This window comes from Megascapheus bottae, chromosome X (genome assembly GCF_031878675.1).
Source record: "Megascapheus bottae isolate mThoBot1 chromosome X, mThoBot2.hap1, whole genome shotgun sequence".
Classification (NCBI taxonomy): Eukaryota; Metazoa; Chordata; class Mammalia; order Rodentia; family Geomyidae; genus Megascapheus; species Megascapheus bottae.
In genome coordinates, this window is record NC_143547.1 from 47,590,610 (window position 1) to 47,609,266 (window position 18,657).

Genomic DNA, 18,657 nt, shown 5'->3' on the forward strand with positions numbered 1-18,657 from the left:
TGGTTTAGCAGTCAGTCCTGGGAAGTTCTTTAATTGTGTAGGATTCATAGATATTTGAAATCTTTGTATTAAAACTATTCAAGCTTGAAAAAGGAAATTTGAGGAATAATCCAGTTGTAGAGTAAAACACCTAGTAAAATTATCTTTGTTGGAAATATTCCATGGCATCTAATGCAAACAGACTCTTCTAAGGAATCTCCACCTCTGATGCTGTACATTATAGAGCTCCTTCATTCACATGGTCATTGGCTTTCTCCCTCCTTACTGTGAACAGTCTAACTACATGGACACTATAGCAAGAATCCCTGGGGGAAGTTTCTGGAATAGTTCTCAAGGAGTTTTTAATTGGCCTTTATCATTTCTAAGTACCCTAACCCTCTTTCCCTTAGCCCAGTCTCTGCAGCTCTATCATATATTCTTTCCATGAGTCACCGAGGCTTGATGATAGAATGATATACTTTTGGTCTCTAGAAGTTCGTTAATCTATATCTCCTTTTTTTGCCAGTCCTAGGCTTGAGCTCAGGGCCTGAGCACTGTTCTTGGACTTTCCTAAGGCTAGAGCTCTACCACTTGAGCCTCAGCACCAATTCCAGCTTTTTACTATGTATAGGGTACCAAGGAATCGAACCCAGGTCTTTGTGCATGCTAGGCAAGCACTCTACCACTAGGCCAAACTCCCAGGCCTCTATATCTCCTTTTATTTATAGGGTTCCTATTCCTGCTATCATCCCTGATCATGTCTTAGACTCCTGAAGCAGCATACAAAATGACCCACACATTAGCAGTCTCTCCGTACCCTTAATTCATCAGCATTCACCTGTGTAGTTAATAGAAAAAATGAACAGCATTTCAATCCACTGGCCTAAATTTCATTCATTCATTTAGGAAATGTATTTAGTGAAAATAAATTTAATGTGTACCATGAACCGGGCAATATTCTGGGCTTATGAGAAAATATTATTGGTTAAGATTTTCTTTTAATACTTACCTAAAACTTCCTTGATTAAACAGAGAACCACCACCAAAGTCTGATTCTTCTTGTTGTCTAGCCCATCTCAACAGCATGCATTCCAGCAACAGCGGACTCTTTGAAGCTTAGTTCCTATGTTTAATATTGCCTACAGAAACTCTATAGGCAAGTTTACCTAGAGGGAGCAGAAAAGATGGTGGTAAGTATTATCTTTCAGCAATCTCCCCATCTGGCGCGCGCGCACACACACAAACACACACACACACACACACACACACACACACACACACACACCTCAAATTGAACAGCTATTCAAATTCCAAACTACCTCCAGGAGAGCAAAGTAAAGCAGGATTGGTAGGACAGTAGATTTGTTCACACAGTGTTACCACAAACATGCCAGTGGGCTCTGCTTGGTATTGAATTACCTGGGATAGAGAATTGTCAGCAGAGCTGAAGCCAGAAAGGACATAGCAAGAGCTGAATGGCATGAACATTTGTGTAACATTGCGGCTCAATCCCTGGGTCAGATTAGTTCATCTCTGTTGCAGGAACCTTTCAAGCAAATGGCATTCAAGAACTGTGAAATGTCAGGCATGGTGGCTCATGCCCGTAATCCTAGCTACTAAGGAGGCTGAGATCTGAGGATCGTGGTTCAAAACCAGCCCCGGAACTAAAGTCTGTGAGACTCTTACCTCCAATTAACCAGCAGAAAATCCAAAGTGGCATTGTTGCTCAAGGGGTAGAGCAGTAGCCTTGAGCTGAAGAGCTAGCTCAGGGACAGCACCCAGGCCCAGAGTTCAAGTCCTACAACTGACAAAAAAAGAAAAAGAAGAACTGTGAAATTTGTTGTAGGAACTCCCATGAATCAAAAGAGAAGGCCCTGATGTGCGCACAGCTCTACCACTAGACAGTGCCAAGATCGATACGTGTATCTTGGAAATCTTGGTATGAACCTAAGCTATTGGATCACAGGGCATATCCCAGAGCCTAGCACTAAATCACTGACATCACTGACGTCACTGATGTGGGGACCCTGCCTGTGAGCTGGTAAGGACTTGGGCTACTATACAGAAGTTGCCACAGGTCAAGTGGGGATAGAAACCAGAATGTGGCAGTTCAGAAGCTGGCATTGGAACCTACAGCATTTTAAAATTTTAATTTGATTTTGTTGTAGAGGTGACATAAGGGGTTACAGTTACATAAGTAAGGTAATGAGTACAGTATATACAATTATCTGATTTGGGGAATCACAAATGGTGTGACAAAGTGTGAACTAATGCATAGTGTCACAAGACACTATGTTGGAAATAAACTTTACAATCTGCATTATTTTAAGTGTATCTCTCCATATTGGGGCTCAGGCTCAGAGTGTAACAAATGTTGGGGAGCCACTCTGCCATTGAGCTATGCCACCACATGAGTTACTGTCCTAACTAGGAATAGAAGGGACATACTCCAACATGATAAAGGTTATATATGCCAAGCTTATAGCCAATATTGTGCTAAATGGAGAAACTGGATACCATTTTTTCGAAAGTCAGGGGGAAAAATGAGGTCTCCCTTCTTCACACTCTTTTTTTCCCTTCTGTTGGTCGTGGGGCTTGGACTCAGGGCCTGGTCGTTGTCCCCGACCTAGCCTGAAGAGCTCAGGGACAGTGCCTAGGCCCAGAGTTCAAGCCCCATGACCTGCCAAAGAAAAATCATACAACAGAGTCACATAGGAGATAAAAATAGCAAATTACTGGCACAAACTAAATATAGAGACCACTGGAATAGAATAGAGGACCCACAATTAAATCTACACTGTTGAAGTCATCTGATTTTTAACAAAGGAACCAAAACCAGATGTAGAAAAGTCAGCCTCTTAAAAAATTAACATTGGTTAAACCGGATACTCATATGAAAAAACTAAAACTAAATCTCCATCATTAACTCTATAAAAATCAACTCAAAATGGATCAAAAATATTAATGTAAGATCTGAAACTGTCAAACTACTACAGGAAAACGTGTAAGAAAATATTTGGTGATAGGAAATGATTTTCTGAAGATGATTCCAATTGCTCAGATAATTAAGATAATAATTGACAAATCAAATAATGGGATTTCATCAAATTAAAATGTATCAGTAGATTGAGACAATTCCCAGAATGAAGAGTTGACTATCAGAATGGGAGAAAATTTTACCCAACTGTTCACAGAACCAAGGATAGACAAAGAGCTCAAGTAATTTAACACTGAAAAAAACCCCTAAATAATCCAATTAATGTCTGGGAAAATCAATTGAAAAGACAGTTTTCAAAAGAAACACAAAACAGGCAATATATTAATGCAGAAATGTTCAATATATATTCCTATAAGGAAATGCAAATCGAAACAGCACAGAGATTCCTTCTCACCCCATTAGAATAGTTATCATTAAGAAAACAAACAAGAAATACTGCAGAGGGTTAAGGGAAAAGGAACTTTTGAATAAACTGTTGGTAAGAATATAAATTAGTATAGTCACTATGGAAATAAGTATGGAAGTTCCTCAAAACACTAAAAATAGAACTACCTATGGCTCTGCTATACAACTCTGGTATAAGTCAGCTTACAGTAGAGGCACCTGCACATTCACGTTTGTTACAGCACTATTGGTAATAGCCAAGCTACAGACTAGGCTTAGATGCCCAACAACTGATGAATGGACAAAGGAAATGTGGTACATACATACAATAGGATGTTTTTCAGCCATAAAGAAACATAAAATTATGTAATTTGCAAGAAAATGGATGCAACTATAGACCATGTTGAGCAAGAGAAGCCAAGCTGTAAAGGACAAATCTCACATTTTCACTCATGTGGAATCTAGGCCAAATATGATTGTGATGATGGTGATTATGATGATGATGATGATGATGATGATGATGATGATGATGCATGTAAAGAGGAACTGTCTGGTGGGAACCAGCAGAAGGGTGGGAAAGAATGAAGAACATATGGTCAAAATATATTATATATATATATATGTATGATGATAAGTCCGCCAAACATTGTTCAAAAAGGGAGGAAAATGGAGAGATGTTAAAGTATAATTGAAGGGGTGAATTTGATGCAAGTACATTATACATATCTGTGGAAACATCACAAAACCCTCTTGTGCAATTAATAAAGAGTCTTAGCTACTCAAGAGGCTGAGATCTGAGTATTGCTGTTTGAAGCCAACCCAGGCAGGAAAAGTTCCCACGAGGCTCTTATCTCCAGTTAACCACTCAAAACCCACAAGTGGTGCTGTGGCTCAAGTGGTAGAGTGCTAGCATTGAACAGGCTCAGGGACAGTGACCTCAGCACTGAGGTCAAGCCCCACAACTGACAAAAAAAAAGTGTGTTAGTATGTTACACAAATTAATTCAATTGTATTTTAACTGACAACTTGAATTGAAACCCGAAAACTTATGCAATCTGTATAAACATTTGCCTACCTAAAATAATGGGAAAATGCTAGCTGTAGATGTGAAAGAGTTCATCACTGTAGATCGGTCAAGCTTTTCTACCACTTTACCTCCTAGTCTTCTTTTTCACTTGCCCCAAAGCAGTCAAAATAATTCAGAATTTTTTTCTTTTGTCCATCCTGAGGCTTGCACACAGGGCCTGGGAGCTGTCCCTGTGCTTTTTTTGTGCTCGAGGCTAGAGCTCTACCACTTGAACCACAGCTTCCCTTCTGCCTTTTTTTTTGAGTAGTTTATTGGAGATTAGAGTCTGATAGCCTTTCCTGCCTGGGCTGGCTTCAAATGGTGATCCTCAGCTGTCAGCCTCCTGAGTAGCAAGGATTACAGGCATGAGCCACTGACTCCAGAATTCATTTTAAATAAGGAAAAAACAATTCTACCGCTTCCCCTAGCATTTGTCTATACTGGCACATCTTTAATTACCACACACTGTTCTGAGACCCTTACAAAGTTGACTCATTTAATCATGACCAGCTACTGTTTTATCTCTGTTTTAGATATGATGAACCCAAGGCTCCAGGAAATGACATTCCCAAGATATAATAGCTCCTAGATGGGGGAGCTTTGAACTAAACCTAGCAAACCCAACTCCAAAGCTTGTTTCCCTAATGACTCAAGATTCAGGTTCAAGCCCCTGACCTAATCAATCATGTTTAATTTTCACCCTTACCTAAAGACCTCCACGGATGCCTCCTCTCTCATTGAATCATTGAATATTCACGACTTCCCAGTTCTTTCTTTCTCTTTTTCTCTTTTTTCTCCTTCTGTTTGTCTGCATGAATCTGTCTCGCTTCCTCTCTCACCCACCTCCTCCATTATTGTAAACTAATAGAGGATATCTATGTCTTCTCCCATATCAACACCAGATACCACAAAAGATATATTCATAGATTTAAAAGAATCTCAGGGGCTGGGAATGTGACTTAGCAGTAGAGTGCTTGCCTAGCATATAAGAAATCCTGGGTTTGATTCCTCAGTACCACATAAACAGAAAAAGTCAGAAGTGATGGCTGTGGCTCAAGTGGAAGAGTGCAGCTCAGGGACAGCGTCCAGACCCTGAGTTCAAAGCCCCAGGATTGGGGAAAACAAAATCTCAGGTACATTTCAGGTATCCCCAAGCTCATCTAGCTCCACTCCTTTACTTAAAGATGAGAGAACTCTAGGTCAGCTATATTAAGCAATGTTCTCCCAAGCCATTCAAAAACTTAATTAAAAAAAATCCTTGTTTAGAAGAAACTGTAATATCTCAGCCATTTTGGGCGTCCCTTAACTCACAGCAATAGAGTCACAGCACTCAGTGAACGGAGCTAGGAATGAGTTTAGTAACAGCACAGCGGCTACTCTCCACCTCCAGGCTGATAGAGAGCAGCGCTGACTTTCCGTGGGGCTGAGCTTTCAAAGGAGAGCGCCACACACAGGTGGTCCTGTTCCCCAGGAAAATACCACACGCAGGTGGTCAAGCAGCTTAAGTATTTTTACAAAAGAAATCAAAACAAAACAAACCAGAATTAGACAGTTAATCCTGACAAGTTACAACAGAAACCTTTAATAAACTATTCTTCTCTATTTTTTTCTAGTCTCCATGGTGGTTCTAGATTACACTAATGAATATGTAACAGTTGCAGCATAGTAGGCAATAGTACAGCACACTTACATATTTTCAAAAGGAGAGATACTGTGTTATATATATTTTTTTGAGTGGGGGCAGTCCTGGGGTTGAGCTCAGAGCCTGAACTCTGTCCTTGGATTTTCTCAAGGCTAGAGCTCTACCACTTGAGCCTCAGCACCACTTCTGCCTTTTTTCTATGGATGTAGTACCGAGGAATTGAACCCGGGTCTTTGTGCATGCTAGGCAAGCACTCTACCACTAGGCCAAACTCCTGGCCCCCTGTGTTATATTTTTTCTGCCATAAAATAGAGTAATAAAAAGCAAGTGGTCCAGAAATGACAGGGTTTCCACATTGAGAGAACTTGGATGCAGCAAAGAGGGAGAAAAGAGAAGGAAACAAAGACAAGGAAAAAGGGAGGATAATCTCATTTGTTAGTCATAACTATGGCCTAGAATTGTGACCTCTTTAGGAAATTTTCAAGCAGAGACAAATATGGGCATCATATTTATGGATGAGCATATTTAATCTACAAGAACTAGTAATTAAATTACAACTAGTCATCGTTTAATTGTTCTAAGCCAAAAGAATTGGAGACTGGGAGGAGAGGAGAGGAGGGGAGAGGGGAGGGGAGGGGAGGGGAGAGGGGAGGGGAGAGGGGAGGGGAGGGAGAGGGGAGGGGGAGGAGAGGGGAGGGGGAGGGGGAGGGGAGGGAGAGGGGAGGGGAGGGGGAGGGGGAGGGGAGAGGACAGGAAAACTGAGCAAAGGTGATCTTTGTGATTAGTCTATGCTAGTTCAGGCTGCATTAGGAAATGCTGTGGTCTGTGTATAAGGATGTAATGCTGCCGTGGAGGCACCAGGGGCAATATTGTATAACAAATACAGGCCCTGAGAGCCCAGCCCTAGAGAAAAAAACATCTTTTTATAGTAAGGAATTCACTGGTCTTTTCAAACATGTATTAAGAAGCAAGGAGAATATTTTTTCCTTCCCCACTTATTTTACATGGTGTTTCTCTCTCTGGCCTTCCAGTTGCTCAAAATGGAGACCCTTTCTTCCCAACACACACGCACACACACACACACACACACACACACACACCCCTACATACTCATTAGCCAAATCCCAGAGAACTACCTCTATTTACATTTCTAAAAGATGATCCTACTTATTTAGTTAGACTAAGTCCTATTTTCTTTTTTTAAAAAATAATGTCTCTCTGGTATATCTATCGAGATTCATCCTTTAAGTGCTTTTAAATGTCTTTGTAAGCATCCATATTACACATCAAGTGTTGGTTAATTTTTTTTTTATCTGTGAGACTCTTATTTCCAATTAATCACTAGAAAACCAGAAGTAGCACTGTGGCTCAGAGCAGAAAAAAGCTCAGGGACAGAACCCAAGCTCTGAATTTAAGCCCTATGACGGACAGAAAACAGAAAAACAAAAACAAAAACTAGGTAGCAGATATCCCAAGTTCTGTGGGCCAGATGGTCTCTATTGCAGGTCTCTATTGCAACTATTGAATTCTGTTGTAGCATAAAAGTTGACATAGATAATCTGTAAATGATAGGCCTGGCTGTGTTCTCATAAGTCTTATGTACAAGCATTGGTAAGAAGGTAGATTGGATCACAGGGTTTGTAGTCTTCTCTACTCACAATGAACACACTCCTTCATTCTGGATCCTAATATGTGCCTAGGGTTAAAAGATTCACTACACACCTGTGCACTGACTCAGAAGGAAAAGCTGCTCACTTTATTCCAGCAAGTATATAGACCTCACTCCCTTTCTGACTCTGAAATATATAGCCACAGAGTTCCCAATTTGGATACACCAGGAAGAAAGCTCATCAAAAGTCATCTTGAAATGGGAATTGTAAGAGATCTTCACGGTGGGTGGAAGAATACTAAGAAGAGATTTCTGACAAAATGACTGTGGGAGAACTTAATCAGAGGCAAAGTGTGTACGTGTGTGTGTGTGTGTGTGTGTGTGTGTGTGTGTGTGTGTGTGTGGTAACAGCAGCAGCAGCAGCAGCAGCAGCAGCAGCAGGTAACACTGAAAGGAGAAATGATTACAGGAAAGTAATCGAGGCAGAAAATGCTAGTAGGAATTGGCCTACTTACTTTCAAGGGTCTTTGGTCTCTTAGTGAGGTAGCATGGCAAAAACTTCACAAGCCTGAACCATGAAGGGAGCTGATCTAAGTTTTTTTTTCTGTCTCTCTTATTTTGGTTGGTTATGGGGCTTGAACTCTGGGCCTGGGCATTGTCCCTGAGTGCTTCAGCTCAAGGCTAGCGTCTACCATTTGAGCCACAATGTCACTTCTAGTTTTTTGGTGGTTAATTGGAGATAAGAGTCCCATAGACTTTAGTTCCCGGGCTGGCTTTGAACTGCAATCCTCAGATCTTGCCTAAGATTATAGGCGTGAGACACTGGCACCCAACTTTATCTGTTTCCTATCCGTAGTTTTTTTTTTCTTTTATGCTGGCACTCAGGGCCTGGAGCTCCATCTCAGCTTTTCTATTCATAGCTACTGCTCTACCACTTGAGCCACTCCTTCATTCCCATGCCTACATTTTGAGTATTTGTTCAATCACTTACTTTCTGCATGAATTCTGCATGAATGTCCCTAACTTTCTGCATTTCAAAACAGGTATTGTGGGCTAGAGGTAGTATGGCTCAAGTGATAAGTGCCTACCTAGCAAGAATGAGGCCCTGAATTAAAACTGTAAAACTGCCAAGGGAAAAAAAAGTGTGCAGAACCAAAACAGGACATTATCATAATAAAATCCTAGAGAGTTTCTTCCATGACTGAACAAGTCTTACCAGGGCCTAGCACATGGAAAGTAGTCGAAAGGGTCAACTATTAATATTATGCGAATCTGGGGACAGAGCCAACATGAACAGACTGTCAGGTGGCTATAAGTCTGTAGACTTTCAGGGCCTGTATTCCAAAATTTCCATTCTGACATAGATATTGTTTACCAAATATACTCAAGACCTTCAGTGCCACAAATAAAGAACCGAGTAAGAAGGCATTTTCTTCTGCAAATCAAATTAGTGGTGAGTTCCTGCAAATTTGATTATAGTGTCTAACAAATGTAGGTGCCAGCCAACTTTTGGGTTCTTACTGTCCTTGTTGCCCTTTTAGGTGCCTGTTATATTTCTTTGAGAAAATTTGCTTTCCTTTTAACCTCCTTATCTACCCTCCATGTTTCCTCTGTTGAATACTCAAGATTCCCTACATTTGGGCTCTCTTCCACTATTATTTACTGAGGTTTTCTTGTTTGCTTAACTATCATTTAGGTCATGACTTCAGCCTTGCTTTTTGCTAGTCCTTTGAGAGATAGTGCCTTATGTACTTTTTTTTTTGCCAGTCCTGGGGCTTGAACTCAGAACCTGAGCCCTGTCCTTGGGCTTTCTCAAGGCTAGATCTCTTTCACTTGAGCCATAGCACCATTTCCAGTTTTTTTCTAAGTATGTTGTACCGAGGAATTGAACCTGGGTCTTCGTGCATGCAAGGCAAGCACTCTGCCACTAGGCCAAACTCCCAGCCCTGCTCATGGACTTTTCTGAGCTGGCTTCCAGATTTCAACCTCCTGAGTACATAGGATTAACAGGTGTAAGTCATCAATGCCTGGACTTGATCCATCAGCTTTTGTGCTCAAGACTAGTACTGTATAACTTGTGCCATAGCACCATGTCTAGCTTTTTGTTGGTTAAGTGGACATGAGTCTCACAGACTTTCCTGCCTAAGCTGGCTTTGAATTGTGATCCTAAGATCTCAGCCTCCCGAGTAACTAGAATTATAGGAATGAGCCTTTAGCACCAAGCTCCTTCTATTTTTAAGCTAATTAGGTCCTTGCTTTAGTAATTTATTGGGTTAGTGGAGTTTTTTTTTGTTTGTTTGGTGCTATGGAGTTTTGAACTCAGAGCCTTATGTTTCCAGATAAATGCTGTTTGGCTAGTACTCTTTTTTTTTTGGCCAGTTATGAGGCTTGAACTTAGGGGCCTGAGCACTGTCCTTGGGCTTTTTCAAGGCTAGAGCTCTACCACTTGAGCCATAGCACCGGTTCTGGCTTTTTCTATGTATGTGATACCAAGGAATTAAACCTGGGTCTTCATGCATGCTAAGCAAGCACTCTACTAGTAGGCCAAATTCTAAGTCCCTTGGCTAGTACTCTTTTAGACAGTATAAGAGTTTGGACTCAGGGTTTTGTAGTTGCTAGACACTCTACTGCTAAGCCATGCCCCTAGCTTCATTTCTCAATTGTTATTTTTGAGGTAGGGTATTTCTTCCTGTCTGATGGTGCATCTGGGCCACATTTAGGCTTCTGGTCATTGTTAGAATGACAAGTACATCCCATATTGTCCAGCTTCTCCCTGTTGAGATTGAGTCATACACCTTTTTCTTCCTTGGCAGGTATGGAACTGTGATACTCTCAGTCTCAGCCTTCCACATAGCTTTGTGGGATAGATGTGTGCTACTATGCCCAATTATGGGTTGAGAAGTGAGTCTCAATAACTTTTTTGTCTTGGTTGGCCACAAACCATGCATGATCTTCCCATTTTCAGTAGACACTGGCAGCTAGCTGGTTAGTATTTTTATACTGAATTGATTTAAAGTTCTTTCTAATAAAGAATTTTAAAATAAAGTAAAATACTATTTTTGTCATAGAGTAATGTGAATTTTTACACAGGTTCACATATTTACCACTATACTCATCGTAAAGGATAGTTCTGTCATCAGTGTTACAGCACCCACATACTGATCTTCTGGGATCCACTGATAGGGTTTTTTTTTTAACACCTTAATGTTATTTAAAAAATAAATTAGGCCTGGTGTCAATGACTCATATCTGTACTCAGGAGGCTGAGATCTGAGGATTGTGGTTGGAAGCGAGCCTGGGCAGGAAAGTCCACGAGACCTGAATCTCCAATCAACCACCAGAAAACCAGAAGTGGTGCTGTGGCTCAAAGTGGTAAACACTAGCCTTGAACTGAAGAGCTAAGGGACAGAGCCCAGGCCTTGTGTTCAAGCCCCATGACCAACAAAAAAAATATTGTTATTATAAAGGTACAGAGGGATTACAGTTACATAAGTCAAGTAAAGAGTGCATTTCGTTTTGGTCAATGTCATCCTTCCCTTGCTCTCTCCCAGTTAATACTGTTTCTTAAAAAAATAATAAGTAGGGGGCCGGGAGTTTGGCCTAGTGGTTAAAGTGCTTGCCTAGCATGCATGAAGACCCGGGTTCGATTCCTCAGTACCACATACATAGAAAAAAAAGCCGGAAGTGGTGCTGAGGCTCAAGTGGTAGAGCTCTAGCCTTGAGAAAGTCCAAGGACAGTGCTCAGGCCCTGAGCTCAAGCCCAGGACTGGCAAAAAAAAAATGATTCCACCTCACTCCAGTTAGAATGGCCAGGATCAGGAAAACGAATAATAACAGATGCTGGAGGGGATGTGGCCAGGAGGGATCACTACTACACTGTTGGTGGGAGTGCAAACTCATTCAACCACTATGGAAAGCAGTATGACAGTGGCTCAAAAGGCTAAACACAGAACTCCTCTATGACCCAGCAATTCCACTACTAGGCATTTACCCAACCATCCAGAATCTAGGGCATACTAAATCCACTAGCACAACAATGTTCAATGCAGCATTATTCACCATAGCAAAGATATGGAACCAACCTAGATGTCCCTCAGTTGATGAGTGGATCAACAAGTTGTGGTATTTGTACACAATGTCATTCTATGTTGCTGTAAGAAAGAATGACATCGCCCCATTTGTTAGGAAATGGAAAGACTTAGAAAAAATCATATTAAGTGAAGTAAGCCAGACTCAAAGGAACTTAGGCTCAATGGTTTCCCTTATTTGTCATAATCAGTAGAAACCTTGGGCTCTACTAGCAGAGATTTGCAATAGAGCAAAACCTTGATACATAAGGCCATATAGTATGAAGCTAATTGAAAGGACCTCCAGGATATTGAAACAAAAGCCATATAACGAATGATTGTTGTCCTTAATGTACTATGTTGTCTCTCATCTCCTTTGCTGTCCCTTGGTTATCTCATATTGTTATAGTATCTCACTTTGTTATCTGATATATTGAATTTATTTGTATTTGGTTATCTGAAACTTGATAGGGAAGGGGGGAAAACCAATACAGGGAGTGGGTGGTGGGTGGGGGGAGGGTAATGGGTACCAAGACGTGTGAAAAGGTATCAATGTATGTGAATTAATGCACCTTCTATCTGGCAAATATCATGTAACCCTTTTATTAATTACAATAAAAATATATAAAAAAATAAAAACATGATGAACATTAATGTACAATTTCTTGTGTAGATAAAGTATTTTTTTCATGTATCTTGGATAAATGCACAAGAATTGAATTGCTGGATCACATGGTATCTTAGTCTTTTTTTTCCCTCCTATAACAGTATCACAAAGTTGGTCATTTATAATAGGCAAAAATGTATTTGGCTTATGTTCTGGATGCTATTTCAAAAGTATGGTACCAACATCTGAGGGCCTTTCTGCTATAGCCTAACACACTGGAAGAGTAAGCAAGCATATGTAAGACACAGAGGAAGAAATCAGGCAGAATTCATCCTTTTCTCCCCCAGGAACCTACTTCTTCGGTAGCTAACCTATTCCTCTGATAATGACATTAATCTATTCGGTAGGGCAGAGTATCATGGCCTCATCAACTTTCAACGCTGTTAGAATGGTAATTAAATTTCAACATGAGTTTTAGAAGGATATTCAAACCACAGCATATGATAATTGCATGTTTTGTTTTTAAAGAAACTTCTAAACTGTCAAGAGGAAGGCAGCTGATGGCAGTCAAAGGCCAGCCAAAAAACAATAATAATAAGGTAGGCTCACTTACAGAGGGAGAATAATGAGAATGCCAGACAAGGTCCTGACAGTGGCACCGATGAGAATGTAGCAAAACAAAGGTTCTGAGCTTTTTCTTAAGCAGATCTATAGTCTGGGAAACAGTGGTGGAATTCCTTCACTGCACTGTCTATAAAGTGACTAGCAAGTCAAGATTCCTTGTTGTCAGAGAATGTGTCATTGTACCTTGCTTTATTAGCATTTTAGGTGGCTACATACATGGCACCAAAGGGATATTAGGTTCCTCACTTAAAATGCTGGAGCCATAAATTAAAAAAAATAAATAGTAGTGTTTAAAGCAAAGACTTCTAAATTCCTGAGAATGGGCTCACAGGATACTTTACCTCTTTTCTTCCAGAATGGGCAAATCTCACAGGACCATGGCTCTGACACATGGTCCTAGAAAAATGGATGTGGGGTCTATATTACAGTTAAATCATGGTATGAAAAGTATTTGAGCCATTTTCAATTATAAAGGTTGGGAAAATAATGTTGCAGGCATAATGGCTGATTGTGGGTGCCCACATATAGCAGCAGACATATCAAACATAAAAAGGACCTTTAAGAATTAAATGAATCCAACCAAGTGTTGAGTGAGCGTCATTGTTGCATTAGTTCGTCCTTGACCAGCTGTTTCTGTCATTTCCTTTCCCTTTCCCTGGTTGAACAATCTTGCATACAAGAAACAAGGCACACACTCTCTCCACTACTCTTTAACATAGTACTAGAATTCCTAGCCAGTGCAATAAGGCAAGAAGCAAGCATAAAGGGGATCCAAGTAGGGAAAGAGGAAATAAAACTATCCCTCTTTGCAGATGACATGATTCTGTATTTAAAGAATCCTATAGACTCTACTCCCAAGCTCCTTGAGCTGATTCAAAACTTTGGAAGAGTAGAAGGCTATAAAATCAACCCTCAAAAATCAACTGCCTTCCTCTACACCAACAGTGAGAGGAACGAGGCAATAATCAGGAAAGCAACTCCTTTTGCAATAGCCTCAAAAAAAATAAAGTACCTAGGAATTAGCTTAACTAGGAATGTAAAGGACCTTTTTGATGAAAACTTTAAAACCCTAAAAAAGGAAATTAAAGCAGAACTAAGGAAATGGAAAAACCTCCCATGCTCCTGGATTGGAAGAATCAACACTGTGAAAATGACAATCTTGCCAAGGGCTATCTACAAATTCAACGCAATACCCATTAATATCCCAATGGCATTCTTTAAAGAAATAGAAGAGGCAATTCAAAATTTCATATGGAATAATAAAAGACCCTGTATAGCAAAAACACTTCTTAGCAGAAAGAACAGCGCTGGAGGAATTTCAATTCCAAACTTTAGACTCTATTACAGAGCTATAATTCTCAAAACAGCTTGGTACTGGCACAAGAAGAGGCCTGAAGACCAATGGAATACAACTGAGGACCCAGATACTAAACCACAGACCTATGGCCACCTAATCTTTGACAAGGGAGCCAAAAAAAATAGAATGGAAGACAGCCTCTTCAACAAGTTGTGCTGGCAGAACTGGTTAAGCACCTGCAGAAAACTAAAGTTGGATCCTTCTTTGTCACCTTGCACTAGAATTAACTCCAAATGGATCAAAGACCTGGAGGTAAAAGCTGACACACTGAAAACTTTACAGGAAGGAATAGGAGATACACTAGGCTTCCTTGGCACAGGTAGAAACTTTCTTAATAAGGACCAAGAATCACAACAAATCAGAGAAAGGCTGGATAAATGGGACTGCATTGAACTGCGGAGCTTTTGTATGGCAAAGGACATAGCTAGTAAATTAATTAGGAAGCCTACAGAGTGGGAAAAGATCTTCACCAACCAAACAATGGACAAAGGCCTCATATCTAAAATATATCAACAACTCAAAAAATTGAATCACTCCAAAACTAATCTCCAAAGTAACAACTATCCCATTAAAAAATGGGCCAAAGACTTAAAGAGAGTCTTCTCTGAAGAAGAAACAAAAATGGCCTATAGACACATGAAGAAATGTTCAACATCTCTGGCCATAAAAGAAATGCAAATCAAAACAACTCTAAGATTCCACCTCACTCCAGTTAGAATGGCCAGGATCAGGAAAACGAATAATAACAGATGCTGGAGGGGATGTGGCCAGGAGGGATCACTACTACACTGTTGGTGGAAGTGCAAACTCATTCAACCACTATGGAAAGCAGTGTGGCAGTGCCTCAAAAGGCTAAACATAGAACTCCCCTATGACCCAGCAATTCCACTACTTGGCATTTACCCAACCATCCAGAAACAAGGGCATACTGAATCCACTAGCACAACAATGTTCATTGCAGCATTATTCACCATAGCAAAGATATGGAACCAACCTAGATGTCCCTCAGTTGATGAGTGGATCAACAAGATGTGGTATTTGTACACAATGGAATTCTACGCTGCTGTCAGAAAGAATGACATCACCCCATTTGTTAGGAAATGGAAAGACTTAGAAAAAAATCATATTAAGTGAAGTAAGCCAGACTCAATGGTTTCCCTCATTCGTCATTATCAGTAGAAACCTTGGGCTCTACTAGCAGAGATTTGCAATAGAGCAAAACCTTGATACATAAGGCCATATAGTATGAAGCTAATTGAAAGGACCTCCAGGATATTGAAACAAAAGCCATATAACGAATGATTGTTGTCCTTAATGTACTATGTTGTCTCTCATCTCCTTTGCTGTCCCTTGGTTATCTCATATTGTTATAGTATCTCACTTTGTTATCTGATATATTGAATTTATTTGTATTTGGTTATCTGAAACTTGATAGGGAAGGGGGGAAAACCAAGATGGTGGGGGGTGTGGGGGGGAGGGTAATGGGTACCAAGACATGTGAAAGGGTATCAATGTATGTGAATTAATGCACCTTCTATCTGGCAAATATCATGTAACCCTTTTACTAATTACAATAAAAAAAGAAACAAGGCACAGAAAATTAAGAGAGATGAAAGAAAAAAAACATGAAAAAAGAAAAAAACTTATGTATAGGACATAAGAACCTCTTATTTTCATTATTTGGGAGTTCAGGTTGATATACTCCATTCTATATGGTCCTATGTATTAAGCACATGGATTGCTGAGATCCACTCTTTTTTTTTGTGGGTCATGGGGCTTGAACTCAGCCTGGGCATTCTTCAGCTCAAGGCTACTGCTTTACCCCTTGGCCTGGGTGTTGTCTTCCTGCTCATCACCTTTTCAATAAAGATTTTAAAAAAACATTAAAATGAGAGAAAAGATAAAATAATCACAATAGAATAATACAATGAATAAAATTGGAAAGTGAAAAAAAGAAGTAATAAAACCCAAAATAGTAGGAAAATGGCACACACACTTGAAAGCTGAGGAAGGAGAATACATAGTGACTACATAGTGAGATCTTGTCTCAAAGGGGAAAATAGATAGGAAGAGATTATTCACAAAAGACACACAAGGCTCCTCAAACACAAAAAGATGTCCAAAGTTACTCAGAATTCGAGTCATGCAAAGTAAAATGTCCCAAGACACTCTTTCTCATATACTAGCTTGGGGAAAAAAATGATGACATATTTGTTGATAAGGTTGTCAGGAATTCTCTTACATTGATGGGAAGTCAGACTGCTACAACTCTTTGAGCATTAAATCCACAAGGCCTAATAAATTTATACATGCAGTTTGTTTAAAACAAACCTTAGTTTTATTGCCAACGTAATGTACAGAGGGGTTACAGTTACATACGTAAGGTAGTGAGTACATTTCCTGTTGAACATTGTTACGTCCTCCCTAAAGTAACAGCTTTATGGAGATAAAATTCACATACCATACAATTTACCCATTCAATATGGTTCTTTTTGTAAATTCAGAATTATGCAACCAGTCCCACAATCAATCTTAGAATATTTTCATCACTCTCCCCCTAAACTCCATTCCCATCTGAAATCACTCCCCATTTCCTCTCCACATTCCTCCTATTCCTAGCCTTAGGAAATTACTAAAATGCACACTCTGTCACTCAATAGGAATAAGGCATATAGGAAGATAAAAGATTAAACATCAAAGAAACTATGAAAGGATGCTGGATTTGTACAGGTTTGGAACTGAGGATTCAAATGAATTTTAAATAAATTCCCAGGAAAAGAGAAACTCTAAGTGATATCTGAGTTAAAAGTGAATGATTATTAATTACAATAAAGAATATATGAAAAAAAGTGAATGATGTGGGGCCGGGAGTTTGGCCTAGTGGTAGAGTGCTTGCCTAGCATGCACAAAGACCCAGGTTTGATTCCTTGGTACCACATACATAGAAAAAAAGCCGGAAGTGGTGCTGAGGCTCAAGTGGTAGAGCTCTAGCCTTGAGAAAGTCCAAGGACAGTGCTCAGGCCCTGAGCTCAAGCCCAGGACTGGCAAAAAAATAAAAAAATTTTAAAAAAGTGAATAATGTGTGGGCCGGGAGTTTGACCTACTGGTAGAGTGCTTGTTTAGCATGCGTGAAGACCTGGGTTCGAGTCTTCAGTACTACATACACAGAAAAAGCCAGAAGTGGTGCTGTGTCGAAAGTGGTAGAGCTCTAGCCTTAAGGAAAGCCCAAAGACAGTGCCCAGGCCCTGAGTTCAAGCCCCAGGAATGGCAAAAAAGCAAGAAGTTGAGTTGTGGCTCAAGTGGTAGAGCACCAGCTGTGAGTGAAAAAGCCAAGCAAGAACTTGAGGCACTGAGTTCAAACCCCAGTCCTGGTGCCAAAATCAAATCAAAACAGAACAACAACAACAAAAAACAATAACAAAAAAGTACTTCATCTTTTCCTTTTCCTATGGTGAGAACAGGCTGTCATTACTAAGAGGTGGCATAAGAATCTTATGTTGAGTGTTTGCTTATCTGACCTAGAAACCTTGTGCTCATTAACTGCTGCTAAGCACAGAAAGGAGTCGGAGCAGCAGGCTTGAAACTGCCATCCTTAGAAGGACCTTCTCATAAGGCTGGCCTTTGGCTGGCATCTGGGAACTTGGCTCTTGGGAGTATTCCCAGCCAAATGATTCGAGTGGCACACTGTGCCTAGACTATTTGTGCAAGCAATGTGCTTTATGCTGAACATCTGCCTTCCTTCTGGGAGTCTGGCATTTTGGTATGTGCTAGGCAGAGACTGCTTATACAATTAGTCACCAATAAAAAACTTTAGGCACAGAGTCTCTAATGGGCTTCCATAGCAGAGAACAGTTCACATGTGTTATTGCATTTTCATTGCTAAGGGAGCGTGCCCTCTGTGTAACCTTTCATAAGGGAAAGAGCACATAAAACCTGTGCAGGGGGTGTTCCAGTCCCCACCCGTGTCTTTTTTCCTTATGATCCAGCTGTGTACTCTTAGCCCGCCATTATAATAAGTGGCAACATGAATAAAACAATATGCTTAGTGCTGTGAGTCTAGCAAATCACTAAAGCTGCGGGCAGTCTTGGAAGTCTCCCACATAAGATATTTTTTCACGTAGTCACAAACAGTGTACCCCCATGTTTATAGAATGTTCCCTGACCCAGAAAGTGCAGTTTGGGATTCAAGTATAGAATTTTGCCATGTTCCCTTGAACAGCCACTGTAGCCCATTCAAAATTCTGAACTCGGCTAGTAAGCGAAAAATTCATTATGCAACAAATACTTTTTGAGGGTTAACTCTGTGCCAAGTATGGTGGTTTCA

At 40.3% G+C, this 18,657-nt stretch overlaps 1 long non-coding RNA gene across 1 annotated transcript in view; it reads right to left on the reverse strand.

Moving 5' to 3' along the window:
- LOC150041017 (uncharacterized) overlaps positions 1–1,763 on the reverse strand; it is an 80,352-nt gene extending 78,589 nt beyond the window's left edge. The window contains exons 1-2 of the long non-coding RNA XR_016533896.1: positions 1,666–1,763; positions 989–1,145 (exon numbers count right to left, since the gene is read on the reverse strand). This is a non-coding gene — a long non-coding RNA (uncharacterized LOC150041017). The remainder of the gene's footprint in view (positions 1–988; positions 1,146–1,665) is intronic.
- Between the last annotated feature and the right edge of the window lie 16,894 nt (positions 1,764–18,657).